The sequence below is a fragment of the Protopterus annectens genome, chromosome 15.part0 (assembly GCF_019279795.1).
Source record: "Protopterus annectens isolate FY-2018-M chromosome 15.part0, PAN1.0, whole genome shotgun sequence".
Taxonomy (NCBI): domain Eukaryota; kingdom Metazoa; phylum Chordata; order Ceratodontiformes; family Protopteridae; genus Protopterus; species Protopterus annectens.
Genome location: NC_056749.1, coordinates 444,342,883 through 444,362,715, shown reverse-complemented (window position 1 = coordinate 444,362,715; position 19,833 = coordinate 444,342,883).

Sequence of the window (19,833 nt, the reverse complement as noted above, 5' to 3'; positions counted from 1 at the left end):
GTAGAAATAATTAATGAAACCGCTACACCTAGTGATTATAGTGTCTCATGTATTGAGAGAAACAACCTCTTAAAACACAAGAATTTGCAAACAGAAACAAGAGCAGTGTGGAAGAAATATACATAGACAGTTCTAATAGTAGTAGGAGCAATATGTCTAATAAAAAGAATTTACAATATACTTAAATGTGTTACCAATACACATGACCCCATATGAACTGCAGAAGGAAGAAATGCTGGTATACTGTGGGTGCTGAGAAGAGCATTCTTGGCTAACAATAAATACTGAAACATTATCAAATTTGAGAACTAAGAATATCCAACAAGATGGAAAAAGAAGTGCACCAGCTGCAAAAACCTTTAATTCAGCAACACAAATAAATCCACATAAACGCTTTACAAAACAGATGCGTTTTCGTCCACAACCAAAGAAAGACTTCATCAGATGGATTAATTAAAATTGATTGATGATTAAATAGAACAATTAAGTTTAATTTAACCAATGACATTATTTGCATCCTACCTTATCCAGTTAAAACTGTAGGCTCATGTATATTAAACAAATCTTAATTAGAATTTATTACAATATTAATTCATCTTAAAACCATTGTGTCCCTTTAAAAACTTTAAAAACCAATTAATTTATAAATAACAATAATAAACTTATATACTAAAATTATTTTAATAAATAGTATAAAAGTTAAATAAGTAAACATAGTTTAAAAGTGTATATTGTTCATTTGATTTCAATGTAATTTACTTTCATACTAATAGCACCATCTACTGTTCAAATAATAAAAGTGCAAGTTTGTTCTAAATTTTAGCTGCTCTCAATTTTAAAACACGGGACAATGAAATGTGTTCATTTAACCCAGGTAACTTGGTGGCTTCTAACAAAATTTGCCACCATAGTTCTTTATACTCAAGCCATTCCTCCCATAAACCTCCTCTCATTTCCTTTTTAACCTGTTCAAGCACAAAAAACAAAAATTTAGAATCATTGCATACTCTAGTGTGCTTGTATAGGGCATTTGTTTCCTTGAATTTAGGTATCTCGTACATATGTTCATAAATTCTTTTCTTCAGCACCCTCTCCGTCTTACCAATATAAAATGAACTACATTTGACACATGTAGCCATGTATACCACCCCCTTTGTTTCACAGTTGTAATAACCTGTACTGTTAATGGTGATCTCCCTAACATCAAGGTAAACCTCTCCTTTGTTAAGGATGTATTCACACTGCTTACAATGTCCACATTTGTAAGTTCCATTTATAACTTTATCTAGTACTGCCGTACTTATAGAGTTGTCACGAGTAGTAACCTTATTGTTCTCCAGTATTTTCTTAATACTCCATGCATTCCTATAGACAATTCTTGGAGTACATTCGTTAATATTCCTAATGTCTGAAAAGGATATAAATTTATCCCATTCAGTCTGGAATAGCTTTTTAACCTTAGAGTTGAACATGTTATATTCCAAAATCAAAGCTGACTCATAGTGTGGTTCTACATTTTGTTTTTTCTTATTGGCATAATGGTATTTAACAATATTGCCAGTATCATCAATACTACCTTTGGAATCAGTCAAGCAACCTTTTATAGGTTTAAATTTGGTTGTTCTACACTGCTCAACCTCTGTTCTAATGCTTTTGACGAACTCAGGTGAATAACCCCTTGCACAGAACATCCCCTCCAGGGTGTTACATTCTGTAAGAAAATCTTCGTCCTTGCTTGTCATACGACACCCCCTCACAAACTGCCCCTTAACTATATTCTTTTTGCAGTGTGGGGGGTGTGCACTAGTGAAATGCAGGAAAGAATTACAAAATGTGCTCTTTCTAAATACCTTTGTTTCAAAGTCATTTTTATTCAAATTTTTATAAACCTCTATATCTAGGTATTGTAACCTGTCAGTGGAGGTAGTGTATGTGAATTTCAAAAAATTTGTAGTACCCTGAATGTAGTCAAAAAATTCAGACAATTTATCCTTACCCCCTGTCCAAAAAATAACAATGTCATCCAAATAGCATCTATATAGTGACCAATATTGATTGTATATTGAATTCAAGACATATGAAGATTCCCAACTAGCTAAAACAATGTTAGCGTAAGTAGGCGCGCATGCTGCCCCCATTGATACGCCTTGTACTTGTTGGTAGTATTCACCATTAAAGAGAATAAAATTGTACTTGAGTACCGTGTCAGCTAGTTCTACAATTGCTACCTTCTCCGAATGTGTGAGAATTTTATCAGCAAATATCATATCTTCAAACATTCACAACCCCTCATCGTAGGGTATGCAAGTAAAAAGATCTATTACATCTATTGTGACAAAAATAAGATCTTCAGACAGGAGGTCAGGGGTAATATTTCTTAACAAATCCCATGAATCTTTAAGTATAAATTTGTTATCATTACATATGTGTTTCGTCTTTAAATCTACATATTTAGCCATGGGAAGCATTTTTGAACCGTCTGCTGCTACTATTGGTCTTAATGGGGGGTCACATACATTCTTGTGCACTTTCGGTATTCTGAAAATTATAGGAATTTTCGGTTTGGGTACAGATACAAATTTATACATCTTATTATCGATTGTGCCCTCCATCAACATATTATCCAGTATAATGTCTATCTTATGGTAGGCCAAATACACCTCATTTAGTGATACACATTTGTATTTAGTTTCCTCTCTAAGGATACTATTCATTTTCCCTTCGTAAATAATGTTGTCCATAATAACGACCCCCCCTCCCTTGTCTGGTTTCATAATTCTGATACCAGTATTCCACCTCAAATCATTCAAAATCTCAAATTCCTGTTTAGAAAGGTTACATTCCTTAATATTCTGATTAAATTCCTTTCTAATTTCCTTTTCAAGAACCATATCCAGATTCCTAATTTATGGGTGGAAAGGGGGGTTAAAAGTACTGTGCCTGGTAAGAGTAGGGTGCTGAAGATCAGAATCAGGAGGCATGGGTGGCAAAATGGCTTTCAAATTTACCTTCCTAAGAAACAACTTCATATCTATGATTGTTTGTACAAGGTCCCCTTTTACATAAGGAATAAATTTGAATCCTTTACTGAGAAGCTCAAAATGCACCTTATTAATAAGAATGTCACTACAATTATATATAGAGAAATTCCTAAAGGTATGTGTAGTACCAGTTTGCAGTATACCATCCACTAAGCCATTATCAGCAACATGCGAAATTGTGGGGATAGGGGTGGGGGTGGGGGTGGTGCCATAATGTTAATACCTCCCTCTCCCCCTCCCCCCCCCCCCTTTTTGAAAATTTTGAAACCTCTGTTTATTCCTGTTAATATATTGATCTTCCTTCTCTAAAGGTGGAAAATCAATGTCATAATCTCCCCAGTATACAGAAAGGCACAATGTGACCAGACTGCTGCACTGGGAATTACTCAGACATTATAACAGAGAGGCAGCTGAGAAACATTGCAGGCATGAACTACAAAGCATTATCAATAATTGTGAAGGTTAGATCACACAGGGTCACCCATTACCAACAGTACAAAAAATAAATGCAAGAACACCAGATATAGTTGTCCAGAAAATAAAGGCAAAAGTAGAAATAATTAATGAAACCGCTACACCTAGTGATTATAGTGTCTCATGTATTGAGAGAAACAACCTCTTAAAACACAAGGATTTGCAAACAGAAACAAGAGCAGTGTGGAAGAAATATACATAGACAGTTCTAATAGTAGTAGGAGCAATATGTCTAATAAAAAGAATTTACAATATACTTAAATGTGTTACCAATACACATGACCCCATATGAACTGCAGAAGGAAGAAATTCTGGTATACTGTGGGTGCTGAGAAGAGCATTCTTGGCTAACAATAAATACTGAAACATTATCAAATTTGAGAACTATAATTATCTGGCGGTTGGTGCAGAGGGTTAATACTGTGAGCTGTATTTCCTGTGGTAGAAGGTTTGATTCCCTCAAACCTAATTTGCCTACTGTGTGACCTTGAGAAAGTTAATTAACCAGAGCCCTACTGCCCCAGTCAAATACTTGAAGGGGATATATAAATAAGACAGCTAATTGTCCCCCAACACCATTAATATCCCCCCAAAAAACACCAGATATCTCAAAGCCATTGAACCTTTTATCGGGTAATAGAAATCAAATTTGAGAATGAAATGGAATCATCTTCATCTACAAGCCTTTGATAGCACCAAATGTCATAACCATTATCAAAGACCTCAGTCAACCAAACATATCCTGACTGGGCAGCACAACCCTCTCCTCCACCCTGGTTGGACTAACCAATGTCTGTCTACTGGATTACATTTCTTTGATATTATAATCATTCAATGCAGTAAGTAGGCACACTGACTGCCATACAGACCCTGTCTATGCAGCATGATGAACTGCCCACACTGGTCATCGTTTAACCAGTTGTAAAGTATAGTGTTTTACCAGCTCATTCTACAAATCATGAACCTTTCAAACAGGCCCAGAAAAGTACTGGGGAATAAATGGGGGGGGGGTCCAAACAGAGTCTATCCCATCTGCAATGTCTCGAGAAGGGCAGGAAGGAAGTTTAAAATGACCTGCCAATTCTGACAAAATTGACCAGTTGAGCAATTAAATGTCGGTATGTCTGTGCCGCGAACATCACCATGTTAGGCCAATACACAGATGCAGGGACAAATGGCACTGTGTCACAAAGCCCATTTGTCAGTTAAGCTACTTTAGTTTCTAGCAGGTATTTTGCTGCAATAAAGCCAAACAGAAAAAAATAAAAAAGACTGAAGGAGAAACTAATGCTAAAATATATACTAATGATAGATGTCTTTGCAACTATTTGCCTTAACTTTCCTCCCCATACTCAGCTCTGCATGCATAGTGTTTCACCTCAAAGGTAAAATAAATAACACAATAATCAATTATGTAAACCTGCTAAAGCAGCAAATCATCCTCTTATCTATCACTACCAGTGCCAAAAAAATCTCTATTTATAGATGTGTTAAACTTTTTACCATGCCTCTGTAATAAACACCAAAGTTAAGAAAGGAAATGTGTGTATGTGAGACTCCAGCAAGTATGTTTTCAATATATTCCATGACATAGACTATTAGTTTTAAAAGTATCAATTATTACCATAATATTCTTGATCATTTTGTTTTACTATATTGTGTCTCCATGCGTTAAATAAATGGATGCAGTTGCTAAGAATAACACTCATTAACCAATGATATTGAAAATTATGTAAGGAATTATGTGCAGAAGGTTTTCATGCTGGGATAATGCAGTGCTTTCTGCAGTTTGACATGAATCCACAAGCCAAATGAGTCCAATACAGCAAATGTGGTATTTTCTCAGCATGACACATATTTCTGAGTTTATTATCCTGATTATACAATGATTCCTTTATTTAACAAAATATACATAAACCCAGATCTATATTTATACAAATACTTTACTAATGCATCAGTGATTTGTTGCTATGGCAGGTTTCCATAATTGATTAATTTGTTATTTTAGTTTAACTTTGAGGTGAAAGACTATGCATGCAGAGCTGAGTATGGGGAAGGGAATTCAGTAAAAATAAAAAGTATAATGAAGAAATTCCTTGCAATATAAATCCATGCTTACCACTTTCTCTTAGTGCACAGTTGCAGAAATTGGAGGACTACGTTTAAAACTAGTAAGCTACTAATTCACCATGAGCTTTATTTTTGAATATAATCTTTAGTAGTACTTTCTGTTCTGGGTTTTGTCACTTGCCTTCCCAGTCAGTCATCTATGCAGATGACAATCATTATCTGAATGACAAGTGAGCACCTGACAGTAATGGCTCAAGGAAGGCAGCAGTCTATAAAGAGAATTCTAATTTAGGCCATATTTGCCCTCCCTTGTCCTTAGTACATGTAAACATGAAACAAATAAAAAGCAATCTGAAAAGGTTGACAGATCACAAAATGGAGAGTCTATGAGCAGAAAATAAAGAAAAATCAAGGCTTTGGCATATATGGTGTCTTGTGGAAAGAAAACCAAGACATCATATTTACACCATGTTCTCATCCAGGACCCAAATTATGATACACTAGGTGGTAAGAAGCTAATAGAACGTACAGTTAATATACAATACTATGGTCATAAAACATAGCCCCCAAAAGACTACATGTAGCCTCTAGCTAAAATAATATTTTTTCCTATCTTTATAAATTTCATCTGATGTTTGACACATATGGTATGAGGCAGTACTGAAGAGTATACTGCCCATTTGTAGAGTGTAGTCAAATATTTCTTTAATCTAAATTACCCAGGCATCGTTTTATCCTATCAAGCAAATTAAACAAGTGAAGACCAAACCTTTCTCTTATTAACATAGCATTGACATCATGTGAATAGATGTAAAGCTATTTTCACTGTGAAATGCCACAGCAATTGTTTGAAAAAGAAACAAAGAGTGCATCTGAAGGCGAATCTCAGAGGACCATGATGGACTGGTTAAAGGCAGGATCTGTACAGGCATATGAAAAACATACATTGTTTTAGAATTTACAAAGAAAAGGGTTAAACAACTAATGATTTATATTGGTCATCCATGGATGACATGCACTTTTGTTTGCCCAGCATTTGGCCTCTCATCCCAGAAATATCCATCATGTGTCATGGAAGATGATATATTGTCTAACAGAATATGGTAAGCAGATAATGCACTGCATGTCAGAATACAGTAAACACTAATACTTTCAGACAGGACAAAGCTGAAAGTTATACAAGGGCTCTGAATCTGGTCAGACTTGCAAAGTAGGTAGAAAATACGATGTCGGTGGGCAGTACTACACTGGCCTGACATGCATTAATGTATAGATGAACTTTAGATTTGTTAACTGAAGCTTACTGTGGTTGTAACATTAATACAGACCTCAAGATACGGCGACACTACAGCTGATTATACAGGTTTCAGTGAAAAGGGGGAAAAAACACTGTATGGGAATGTGGACTGGTTACATTCCATTTTTTTTTTTTTTATTTAATAACATTTTGTGTCACTCGTGTCAAACATTTCATTCTTTTTCTTGACAGGAATTCTGATAATTTAGATTTCATGAAATTATTGGGATGATGAAAAATAGTGGCAGTATGTTGTTTGAAATGTATCAATAGGATTAAAGGAAAAGGAGACTAAAAGGCATCTTCTGTTTTAGCTTCATCACTGGGAAGAATAAATTCTGATGCAGCATAAAAATCAGAATATGACATTAGTGGGAGGAAAACTGAAACCCCACAGGCTTTATATTATGTTTTTTCTTTATCTGAATTTGCTAATCAGATTGAAGCACTGACCATTCATTACCAATGTCTGCCTCTGCCTTATTTTTGAAAAAGTATCTTAGAAGATTTCATAATCAAAAGTTTTATATTAATGATGCATTAAAAAGGATGAACTTGGATGGCGACAATCCATTACCTTGCATTAAACAATAAAGTTTTCCAACAGGAAAACATTACAAAACATTATAAAGACATGCGTCTGGATGTATAAGTGAATTTAAGTAAATCTTTATCTGCACTTTTTTCAAATAATACAGCATTTAAATTGATTTATTTGTGTTGCATTGAATACTATCTAGATGGAAGTTGAGGCTCTGTTTTTTCAGTTAGTTCCCCATCCACCCTCCCTGCTTTTGTTTTGGTGTTAATCTTGGTAGCTTTGAAACTGCCTGCCCCTCTTGTAAATTTGCATTTGGATACTCCTCCTGGGCCCATCTCATTTCCTCACTCAAAAAAAAAAAAAAAAACTTGCACTTTTTTCATCTGCTTTATTACTGCTTGGTGTAACTATCATTCTAAGCCTTTTGGTTTAAGCACTTGGGCTTCAGACCAGTTGTTTTACATTAATAAGGTTTGTGGTCTGTACTGTTGTGGCAGGACAGGTAGCTTACATCCTTCTAAGTGGGGAACTGCTGATTGAAGGCTCAGTGTCTGTTATTCTAAAAGTATATTAGTTCTGGTTTAAGCACTTGGGCTTCAGGCCAGTTATTTTACATTAAGAAGGTTTGTGGTCTGCACTCTTGTGGGAGGAGAGGCTGGACTCTGCCCTTCTGAGCTGGGAATTTCTGGTTAAAGGCTTATAGTGCCTGCATATTTGAAATGTTTCTTACTGAAATTAGTACGCCTTGTTTGCTGTAGCATAGATTAGATCCAGGCCTGCTAAATCTAGCTTTGTTTGCATAACTTGAGCACTAATCCAGGCCTTCTTAAAAGTATTCAATTGTAATTATTGCTGCTTGGTAGTAACCTGATTAAAGTGTAGCTATCATTCTAAGCCTTTTGGTTTAAGCACTTGTGCTTCAGACCAATTGTTTTACATTGAGGTTTGTGGTCTGCACTGTTGTGGCAGGACAAGTAGCTTACATCTGTTATTCTAAAAGTGTATTAGTTCTAGTTTAAGCACTTGGGCTTCAGGCCAGTTATTTTACATTAAGAAGGTTCATGGTCTGCACTCTTGTGGGAGGAGAGGCTGGACTCTGCCCTTCTGAGCTGAGAATTTCTGGTTAAAGGCTTATAGTGCCTGCATATTTGAACTGTTTATTACTGAAATTGGTGTGCCTTGTTTGCTGTAGCATAGACTAGATCCAGGCCTGCTGAATCTAGCTTGATTTGTATAACTTGAGCACTAATCCAGGCCTTCTTTTTTGGAGAAGGTTCCCCTGCACCTCAGTGGCAGGAGTGTGCAGTTAGAACTTGTCTGATTGAAGACTACAGGAACAGGGCTCAGTTTTGAGATTTTTTTACTGGTTAATTGGGTAATTTGTTTAAAAGCCTTTTCTGATTGCTTGTAGTCATCTAAAGCTGTTTTAAGTGATTTTTTTTACTGTTTGTAGTCGCTTAAAGCTGTTTTAAGTATATGTTTACTGTTTTTGTCTTATCTTTTCAAAAAAAAATTTTTTCCCAGTTTCCTACCTTTCTAAGCTAGTATAGTCCAGTTTTCAGGCTAGTGCTGAATTCAGGGCTGTTACAATTTTCTGAGTTGCCCATACTTTACTTGGATAGAGGGAGGTTTCTCTGTTCACCTGTGAGAGAGGGAGCTTTGAGCAGCCATCTGTCCCTGGAGGAGTGGTTCCAGCCCAGAGGTTAGTAGTTTATAGGCCATTTTGGGCTAATTTCTATCTCTTTCATTTCCCTGCTACAAAAACTGTGTTTGCATGGTTTTGCACATCCGGGCAGCGCCGGTTAACTAGGGCTAAATTTATCCCAGCTCCACCAAGTCTCCTCTTCAGTTTTTCCCTTGAATGTAGTCTAACTCTCAACCTAAGCACTTAAAAAGCATCCTACAGTCCAGCACTTGCTCAGACCTAATATCAAGCACTAATATACCCTGACACTTGATTGCCCAGCAGGGCAAGGCTCATGATTCTCCCCTCACCAACCAAGTGACTAAGCAGCTCACCCTACTATTTAGACATGACCAAAGGGCAATTTCAAGTATACTCTCCATTCCAGCTGATGAACCTGGGTATCCTGAGGCAATGTTACAACTGCCACATGTACACAGACAACCCTCTCCTCCTACCACAAAACATTAACATATGCGAGAGATGCAATTATATAGCTAAATTGGAGGCTAAGCTCTCTCCACCCAATAATGGAACAAGCAGTCATGAGACGAAGGTTAACACTTGCACCACACTTCAATCCTCACATAGACATACTAAACTAACACTGGCAAAAAATACACATAAATACATGAAATCATACTCAGAGGCTCTAAATAAAAACCTACAAAAGCATCACAGACCTCCAAAGCAGACACCCAAAAAACCTGCACTTCCCGTCACAAACCAGACAACACATAAAACACAAAATCAGTGTGCCTCACAATCACAGCCCTTAAGGCGAAATAACATACCTAACACACTAGTAATAGGCAACTCTATAGTCAGGCACACTGACGTCCCACTCACTAGGCTGGACAAGAAGGTTACTGTTAGCTGCCTGTCAGGAGCCAGAATCCGCCACATAACACAAGCACTCAGGTCACTCCAGAACAAGTACAAATATGACTCTGTCATTGTTCATGTTGGTGTGAATGATCTGAGACATACCTCCCCGGACTACATAAAAAGAGACATGGAAGAGCTCTCTGATCATGTAGCCCAGGCGGGTATGACCCTGAGTAGCATCGTGCCCTCACCAAGAATGATACCACAGTATAAAGAAAAAATGATCAATTTCAACAATTGGCTAAGCTTCTGGTGTCATTCAAAGGGGATCCAGTGTCTGTCAGCCTGGGATGACATGCTCAACAGGCCTTGTTGCTTCACAAGAGACAGCTTGCACCTCTCACCCCCTAGGCTTTTCAATACTGGCCAAGGCTCTTGCTGCCCCCATAGTGCCTTTTTAGGCAAGGCTCAAAAGTCAAACCCACCTCTGTAAACAGCACAAATAAAAAATGAGGGTTATGCTACTCAACGCCAGGAGTTTAAATCTCAAAATGTATGCACTCAAAGCACTCCTCAGTATGGAGAACGTTGACATCTGTGCAGTAATTGAAACCTGGTTCAAGGCTCCACAGAGCATCCCAGCACTACTGGGCTGCAGCTCATACCACAAATTTCGGCCACAGAACATGGACCGAAACACAAAAGGAGGGTGTGTATCCATATTCATCAAGGATACCTACACCTTCAGGTTAGTGGCGAGGCATGATACCTCCGAGATCATCTATGTGCAACAAACATCAGACAAATCTACAATGCAAATTGTGGCCTTCTACAGACCACCCTCCATGACCCAGGACCACCACTCCTCCTTTCTGGAGACACTGGAAAACATGATGGCCCTACCGAACACCCTGATACTGGGCGATTTCAATTACCTACCATTAACTGGGAAAACTACTCAAGTACAAACTCCCAGGTCCAGCGCTTCCTGGAATTTATCAACTCAAATGCCCTGGATCAGCTGGTAAACTCCGCTACCAGAGGTGAAAACATATTGGACCTGATAATCACCAACATGGCCGACAGGTGTTCTACACCAGAGGTCAATCCATCACTGGTTAGGTGAGACCATAAACTAATCACTCTGGATGTCCACACCCCACCACCACCTCCAGCTAAGGGAACCACAGTAAAAAAACTTCTCTAAAACAGACTTCAACTTACTTAAGACAGAGGTGGTAGGTTTCACAGCCTCCACACTAAAGGATAATGCTGCCCAAGATGCAGAAACCTTTACAAATGCACTCTATGAGCACCTACAAGAATGCATGGATCAATCCCCTAAGAGAAGGAAGCCAGTCTGGTGGACCCTTGCCATAAACAGGCTATACAATAGAAGGAGGAAACTAGTTCAGAAAAAAAGCAAATCCAAAGAAGGAAAGACATCCCTGATCAGTATCAGTAAGAAACTGAGGTCCCTCATAAAATCTTCCAAGGCTAACTTCGAAAGAAAAATAGCCAAGCATTCGAAAGATAACCATAAAGCCTTCTTTAGCTATGGCAAGAATCTAAGTGGCAACTCACAGATATGCTCTGAGCTAGTGCAAAATAGCACAAAATATACTGAACCCACTGATATTGCCAACATCATGGCAGATAGATTCAGTGCAAACTTCACCCCCCCTCTCACCCCCAAAAGGGCCCACAACAATACTGGAAAAGTGTAGTGTCCCGGAAATCACAGACGCACAGGTTAAAACAGCCCTTTCAAAAGCCAAAAAGCACAGCGTCAATGGGGCCAGATGGTGTCCCAGGCTTGCATGAACTACAGAACGAAGTAACCCCCCACCTAAGCACACTGTTCAACTTCAGCCTCTCCACAGGCTACATGCCCATAGAATGGCACACAGCAACGGTTATTCCACTCCACAAAGGAGTGGCCACAACTGACCCTGGTAACTATTGTCCCATAAGCCTGACTAGCCTCATCTGCAAGGCTATGGAGCGCATCATCATGGAACTCATTAACAAAGACATTGCGAACCTCCAAACACTTGACCCAACCCAGTTCAGCTTTGTTAAGGGCAGATCATGTCTACTAAACCTGGTTGACTTCTTCGAGACAGTCACCAAGGCCATAGATGATGGGAAGGTACTTCACATAGCCTACCCTGACCTCGCCAAGGATTTTGACACCATTCCCTACTCAGGAATTATAGAAAAACTCACTAGCCTGAACTTAAACCCCTACATCACGTGATGGGTTGCCAACTGGCTTACAGACAGAACTCACATGGTAAGAATAGTGGGCTCCAGGTCCGACTCTAAACCAGTCACAAGTGGTGTCCCACAAGGCTCGGTCCTGGGACCCCTACTGTTTGGCATATACTTCTCAGAAGTACAGGCAAACAGACTATGGCTAACCAAGTTCGCCGATGACTGCAAACTGGGAGCCATAACTGACTCACCGGCTGACACAGACATTCTTCAAAAGGGCCTTACTGAGACGGACACCTGGTGTCAAAGTCATGGTCTCAAGCTAAATTGCAAAAATGCATAGTCATCCCATTTGGGAAAAACAAAACACGCATGAATTACCACATAGGTGGCAGCCCCCTTAATACAGAAGAAGTAATAAGAGATCTGGGGACCCAGTTAGATAGTAATCTCTCCTTTGACAATCATATTGCCAAAGTAGTTAGGAAATCCTTCTATGTAGCCCGTCTAATTACTAAAGGGTTTGCATCTAGAAATAAAGAGGTTATAGTGCCCCCTCTACTACTCACTCATCAATCCCATCATAGAGTACAATACTCCGTTTGGGATGTACCTCACAGGACACTTCCAACAGCAAAGTTGCGAGTCACTCACTCTCTAGTGAGCTATCCCTTGCTACAACAATAAACAGAACATGCTGATCCACTCTCCCCATGCTTTGGAACAAAATAGAAACACAATAAAGCACAGCCCTCGCTAACACTCTTAAAGAAGAGAAACCAAGAGTTAACGAGTGGACAGAGAACACACCCTGGGGGATCTTCTATTGGCTCTTCTTGAGAGGCTCAGCAGTTATAATCAATGGGGCGGTGAAAGCTGACACTCTGGCTAAGCTTATAAATGCCCTCAGGCAGATAGCCTAGTACCTACCTATGAACCTATTTCTCCCGGGCCTCCACCGAAAATTTGCTTTGTTCCAAGGCGGACTTTCCCAGTAAACAAATGTCAAATAAATAAAGGAACTAAGTGGGTACAGACAAAACTACAGTTTAAAAAGTGGGAAGCTAGTGCACATCCTATGTATGTTTGAAAAGGTCTTGTCTTTCATAGGTTTCATTGAGTATATGTGCAGTTGTGTTTGTGTATTTGTCTGTGTCTATGTGTATGTGTGCACATGCACAATGTTAATTAATGTTGTTAATAAAGAGCAGCAGGAAAGGGATAGATGTGGATAGTGTGTGTGTGTGTGTGTGTGTGTGTTTAAGGGTTGGGGTGTGGGTTTGATAGCTTTAATAATTTAGTAGTGATGTGTATGTTGTATGTGTTATGTGTATGCATTGCCTGCTGAGCCTGACTTTAGTTTAAGATAGTAGTGTTTGTTTTTGTTTTAAGGGTTTAATGATAGTGTTACGGAAAGTGTTTGTTTTAAGGTAAGGGGAAGGATTAGGGGAATGGTTCTAGTTTATCAATCAAGTTGCAGCCATCACAATAATAGCTATTCTTATAAGATGGTGTCAACAAGATCCAAGTTTTTAAATACAGCCATAAATACCCCATCACTGTGGTGACATCTGTCCATGATAGAAAAAGATTTAATCCATCAAAGTCCACAACACAGGGACAATGCTTTGGCCAGTCTAAAAGTTAGAGTGTTTTCTTTCTAGAATGCTATATTTTTGTAAGTAATCTGATTTCAAATAATCTTTTCTAGGGCCTTTCCTATTTTGTTTTGTGCTGGGTTGGAAATCAGAAAAAACAGTTTAAGGCAGTAGTTTTAAACTTTACTCACAAATATTACACGTTAACATCTTAGCAAATGCAATCATTGTAAATGCTCCAAAGTAGGGCTGTTACAAAATCTTTGCAAAATGTAATAAACCAGTCATGAATTCAGACAGAACAAGAACATTTTCATTTATAACCTAATGGCCATTAAAACAACCAAGAAAAACATCTAAAGAGAATGCTATAATAAAACATTAATATCTCGGTCAATAACCACATTTTCCAAATTATATCTTTGATTCAGACCCCTTGATTCAAGTGTGTTAAACTTTAATATTAAAAGAGATTCTTCTGATTCTAAGAAATAGTTAATATTTTGTCACACCTCCTTTTGTTATTTACTTTATACAAGATTGTATCAGATAAGCCTGACGTTCAGGGTAGTAAACACAGAAAAATACTTTGCCAAGGGACTATATTCCTCTTTGTTGAGTGTCCTTCAAATGCTCCTGCATTATAATTTTGCAATTCTTTTTCATTTCCCAGTAAATAAGATTTCAGCAGTATATTACAATACATACTGCATCACAACTGTTGCAATTAAAAATGCAGCAGAGAGTACATGCAACATCACTGCTACAGCAATTTAAGATTTCTGCATTTTCAAAAGACTTCCAGTTCACTCCAGATAGTTCCAAATTATATACTCAAAAAAGTTAACATGTTCAACAGGAATTGTGCCATTACTGGGAATTATCTATGGTACTGTGGCATTAGGTCTCCCAAAAGCACTATACATAGCATAGCATAACCTTCAATAGTTTTTCCTCCTTTAGGAAAATTTAGGAACCTGAGGTAAATTTTTGTCAACTTTATGTAATGTATATTATTTTCAAAATTGTCCTAATTACCTTAAACAAAGATGGATTCAAAAGACAACAAAGGTCCTCTAATTCTGAGGCAACATAGTTTTATAAATGTGAATAGGAAAATGTATGTGTAGGTTCCATAAAAAGATATTAAATCTAAAGTACATACCACCTTCAAGTAAGCTTCTGAAACTTTGTCATAGCTGCTACAGAGAACCACAGTAATCATTTCTGAAGGCCCTACTAAAAATGTTTCTAAGAGCTACATCAAGTAATCCCCACAAGGAATATCTGCAATGGTTTGAAAGAGGTTGATTACTAAATGATGTAAAATTACACTATTTCTCAAACATTTCCTGTATAACTTAGTACAAATTGGCTGATCTAGATGAAAATAGTTAATATTCAAGCAGACTATATGTAAACCTCTGTAAAAAGCATTAGCTGAACTATTATGAGCCACAAGATGAGTGTCTTCTTTGTAAACATACTGCTAGACAAACACACCTATTCATTTTATATAGATATATATATATATATATATATATATATATATATATATATATATATATAAATTTACTATCAAAATGTCACCATTAAAAACAAATTCCTGTGCGTAACACTGAAGGAAAGAGCAAAAGTAAAAATGTACGTCAGGCTACAATGTCAGATTTGCTGAATGAATTCAGCAGATTCTACATTTTCACCAAAAAGAGCATGTGGTGTCCATATAAGAACTCAGGTAAGTGAAACTCCTACACCTCATATCCCGTTTTTGCAGGGGAGCAAGCTCTACTGCACCCCCATACCCTCTGCTAACTATAGATTCCAACTCTGCGATCACACTACATTGATGAAAGGGATAAATGCCCCAAACCACACTGTAGTGCAATCTCTGTGCAGTACTTGAAGTTCATATCAGCAAATGCACACTGACATTCGCTGATATGAACTTTCGAATATGGAATGTTCAGCAACACAGAAAATTGAATATCCTTCTTTTGATTTTCTGTCTTCAGAGCATCTTCATTTGTCTTTTTGATAGTAAAACATATATATATATATATATATATATATATATATATATATTATATATCTATATATAAAACGTGTATATACTCTGTGTGTGTGTATGTGTGTGTGTGTGTGTGTGTGTGTATAGAGATGTACATACATACATACATACACACAAGTATATAATTTTGTACATATTTCTCCTATTATGTGTTCCACTTCTAACCATTCAAATCAACTCACTTAATCAATTGCTTCCAATATATACAAAGACTCATCCAATATTTGCTTTAAATTTTAAACTCTCTCACCTACCACACCGAAATAAAACTAATTGCTACAGTTAAATCAAAACACGCTAACAAAACATACCCATTTTTCTCTCTTTTATCAATCATCACTCCCTGGTTTTATCATCAAAGCTGGCTAAATTCAAAAAAGGTAGTGTAATAGCTTTACTATACCCTGACTATGTTGAAATCCTACCTTACAGTAGTATTATTCCCCAATTCCGTAACACTGAACTCCTCATTCCCATCTTAAACTAAGTAACTCTATTATTCCCGAATTCCATAACACTGAACTCCTCATTCCCATCTTAAACTAAGTAACTCTATTATTCCCGAATTCCATAACACTGAACTCCTCATTCCCATCTTAAACTAAGTAACTCTATTATTCCCGAATTCCGTAACACTGAACTCCTCATTCCCATCTTAAACTAAGTAACTCTATTATTCCCGAATTCCGTAACACTGAACTCCTCATTCCCATCTTAAACTAAGTAACTCATAAGCACCTGTGTATGACAGTACTCTATATTGCCCCATGTAATAATGCTATCACTCTAGAAAACATCTTAAACTGGATGTCCATACAGTTTCTAATGAAAAGATAATCATAGGTGATGTTAATTTTGATTGGTAGTTTATCTCCACAAAATAGCCATCATCTAGTTTAAACCTATTTGGACTGACTCAACACCCCCCCCCAAATTATAACAATCCCAAAAACAGTGTTTTCAGTTGAATATCGGTATCTAGTTTCACTAAGTATGTGTCCAGAGGCACCATCTCCAATTCCCTTTGTGATCACCTCCCTGTATATGTAATCAGACTCGGTATCCATTATGTCAAACAACACTTGCTTAGAACTTCCAGTAACCTCACTAATTTTAACCCACATACCTCTAACAAAATTCTAGGCTCCTTTAACTGGTCTATGCTGGAAAGTATTCCACTCAGTGAAGCTGTTTGCAAATTTAACTCACTTTTCCTGAAAACTTTCAATAATCTGGTTCCAACTGAGTGGTGCAGTGCTTAGCATTATCACCTCACAGAAAGAGGTTCTCTGGTTCAATTGTGGGCTGGGGTGCCTTCTGTGTGGTGTCTGTATGTCCTCTCTGTGTTTGTGTAGGTTTTTTCTGTGTAGTCCAGTTTCCTCTGACATTCCAAAGACATGTGTCTGGAGCATTTATCCCCAGTCCTCCACTGAAAATGGGCTTTGTCCCAGTCAGACTTTTCCAGTAAACAAATGTCAATAAATAACTAAATAAATAAATGAACAAAAAGGATAAAGAATGACCATACCCCTTAGTTATCCACTCAAAACAGGCATCTAATGTATAAAAAAGATAGGGTTTGGAAAGAATGATTAAAATAAAAATGTCCCCCAAACCTACAACAGTTTAAAGAACTATATGACCACACTAAAATACAGATTATATCAAATAAGAAAATCTACTTCAGTAAACCCTCACTAAATCATTTTTCCAACTCTAAAAAATTATTGCCTTTTGTTAGTAATATACTCCAGCCCGGGGTGTCCAACACTCCTAATCAGAACTGAATCCAGCACTAGGTGACATATGTATCTGCCTAGGTATCACATTGGCTGGGGAGTTGATAAACGATAAAGTAGTTTGTAAAGTCTGAAGACTTCTGTAAATTCTGAAGGGCTTTAGGACCTTATATTAATGTTCTAAAAGACCACAGGAGGGCTTTAGGACCTTGTGGGAGGAAAACAGGAAGCCCAAGAAGCATTAGTACTAGATAATGTCACATGTTCATGTAAATGTGATTTAACAGCAAAAGCTAGCACTGTGGGAGCATTCAAAGCAAAGATATTTTATAAACAATAGAGGGAAGCATGAGATCTGACAGCCATCGAGCACAGACTGAACACAGAAGGATCTTACCGAAACAGAGAGTACAGGCAAACTTGTGTGTGTGTGTGTGTGTGTGTGTGTGTGTGTGTGTGTGTGTGTGTGTGTGTGTGTGCGTGTGTCTCTGTGTGTGCCTCAATTAGGTCAGCTGTCTAGTTCTATGACTTTCCTCAGAGTGAAAGCCTGAGCCTTGATAATTGGCAAGTCAGTGCCTTAAACCTCCACACCACCTACCAGGTCTCCTTCATTTGAATTTTTGTTTGTTTGATTTTGTAAATCCGTGAGGAAATATTAAAGAGTAGAGGGCTTAGAATGGAGACCTGTGGCACACCAGTATTGGCAGGAAGGAAGGGAGAAAAAGTAGAGAATCCTTTAACAGAATGGTATCTATCAGTTAAGTAGCTGTTAAATGATAGTAGTGTGGGTTGCAATAGCATGAAGGAGACAGTGGGTGCAGGAATTTTGGTAAGAAACTAGATCAAAAGCTTTAGTCAAAGACTACAGAGGAAGCAAGTTTGCCTCCATCTCTGGCTTTGTTAATAGTATCTGTGAAAGCTAATAAGGCCATGCTAGTGCTATTGGAAGGTCTAAAACCAAGCTGTATGGGGGTCAGACGCTTTTCCTAAAGAATGCATTTAAGAAGTTGCTTGTGAATATACATTTCCATAATTTTTCCCAAAGGGATAATATGGTGATATATCTGAAATTGGTTATATCAGATGAGGTTCCTCCTTCATGAAGTGGGATGATGAAGACTCTTTTTCCATAGAGAAGGAACGCATGATTCCTTGATAGATCTGTTAATTAGCAGAGATGCAGGCTAGGCAGGAGAGAGAATCTGGAGCTTGAAAGGAATGAGCCTTCAAAGTTCAAGTTGTGGGAAGTACAAGCCACTTCAGGGCAGATAGATGATGATTCTGCATTAGTACTCCAATGGTGATCTGAAAAAAATATACAGGATTTGTTCATTAGAAAGATATAATGAAAAGAGTTATTATACTGTCTTGTGTTTTCTTAGCATATAATGGAGAATTATGAAGGTGTGGATAACACTAGGGATAAATTCTTGAAGGGTTGGGTAAGCTGAATGTGTTACTGGGGACACTTTGTCACAGATTAGGGCAATGGAAGACTGGGATTTAAAGATGAAATTTGATGATGTGGATAGCACAGTAAACAGTGTATAACACTGCTGGCTTTCAGCAGTCATTTCTGTTCTGAGTGGAATCCACAAGTTTGCTGGGTCTTCGGTCAGGGACTTGGGCAGCAATAAGATGCCTATTTGTTAAGACAATCTTAAAGAGGGGAAGTGAAGATAAAACATAAAAAAACTTAAAGACTGAATAAAAAAAATCTGAAAAACAATCTGAAAAAGGTGAGAAGTTTCAATAAACTATCCAATGCAATGAGGCAGAATCATAATAGAAGGTTGAGACAGTAGTTACATGATTTAGAGAATCAGCAGACCCTTTCTTCTTCTTCTCTTTTGGCTGTTCCTGTTAGGGGTCACCACAAAGGATCATCGGTTTCCATTTCTTCCTGTCCTCTGCATATTGCTCAGTCACACTAACCGCCTGCATGTCCTCTCTCACCACGTCCATAAACCTTATCTTAGGCCTTCCTCTTTTCCTCTTATCTGGCAGCTCCATCCTTAGCATCCTTTTCCCAATATACCCAGCATCCCTCCATAGCACATGTCCAAACCAATGCAGTCTCGCCTCTCTGACTTTGTCTCCAAACCGTCCAACCTGAGCTGACCCTCTAATATACTGATTCCTAATCCTGTCTATCCATGTCACATCCAGTGCAAATCTTAACATCTTTAACTCTGCCACTTCCAGCTCTAATTCCTGCCTTGTTGTCAATGCCACCATCTCCAACCCATACAACATAGCTGGTCTCTGTACCC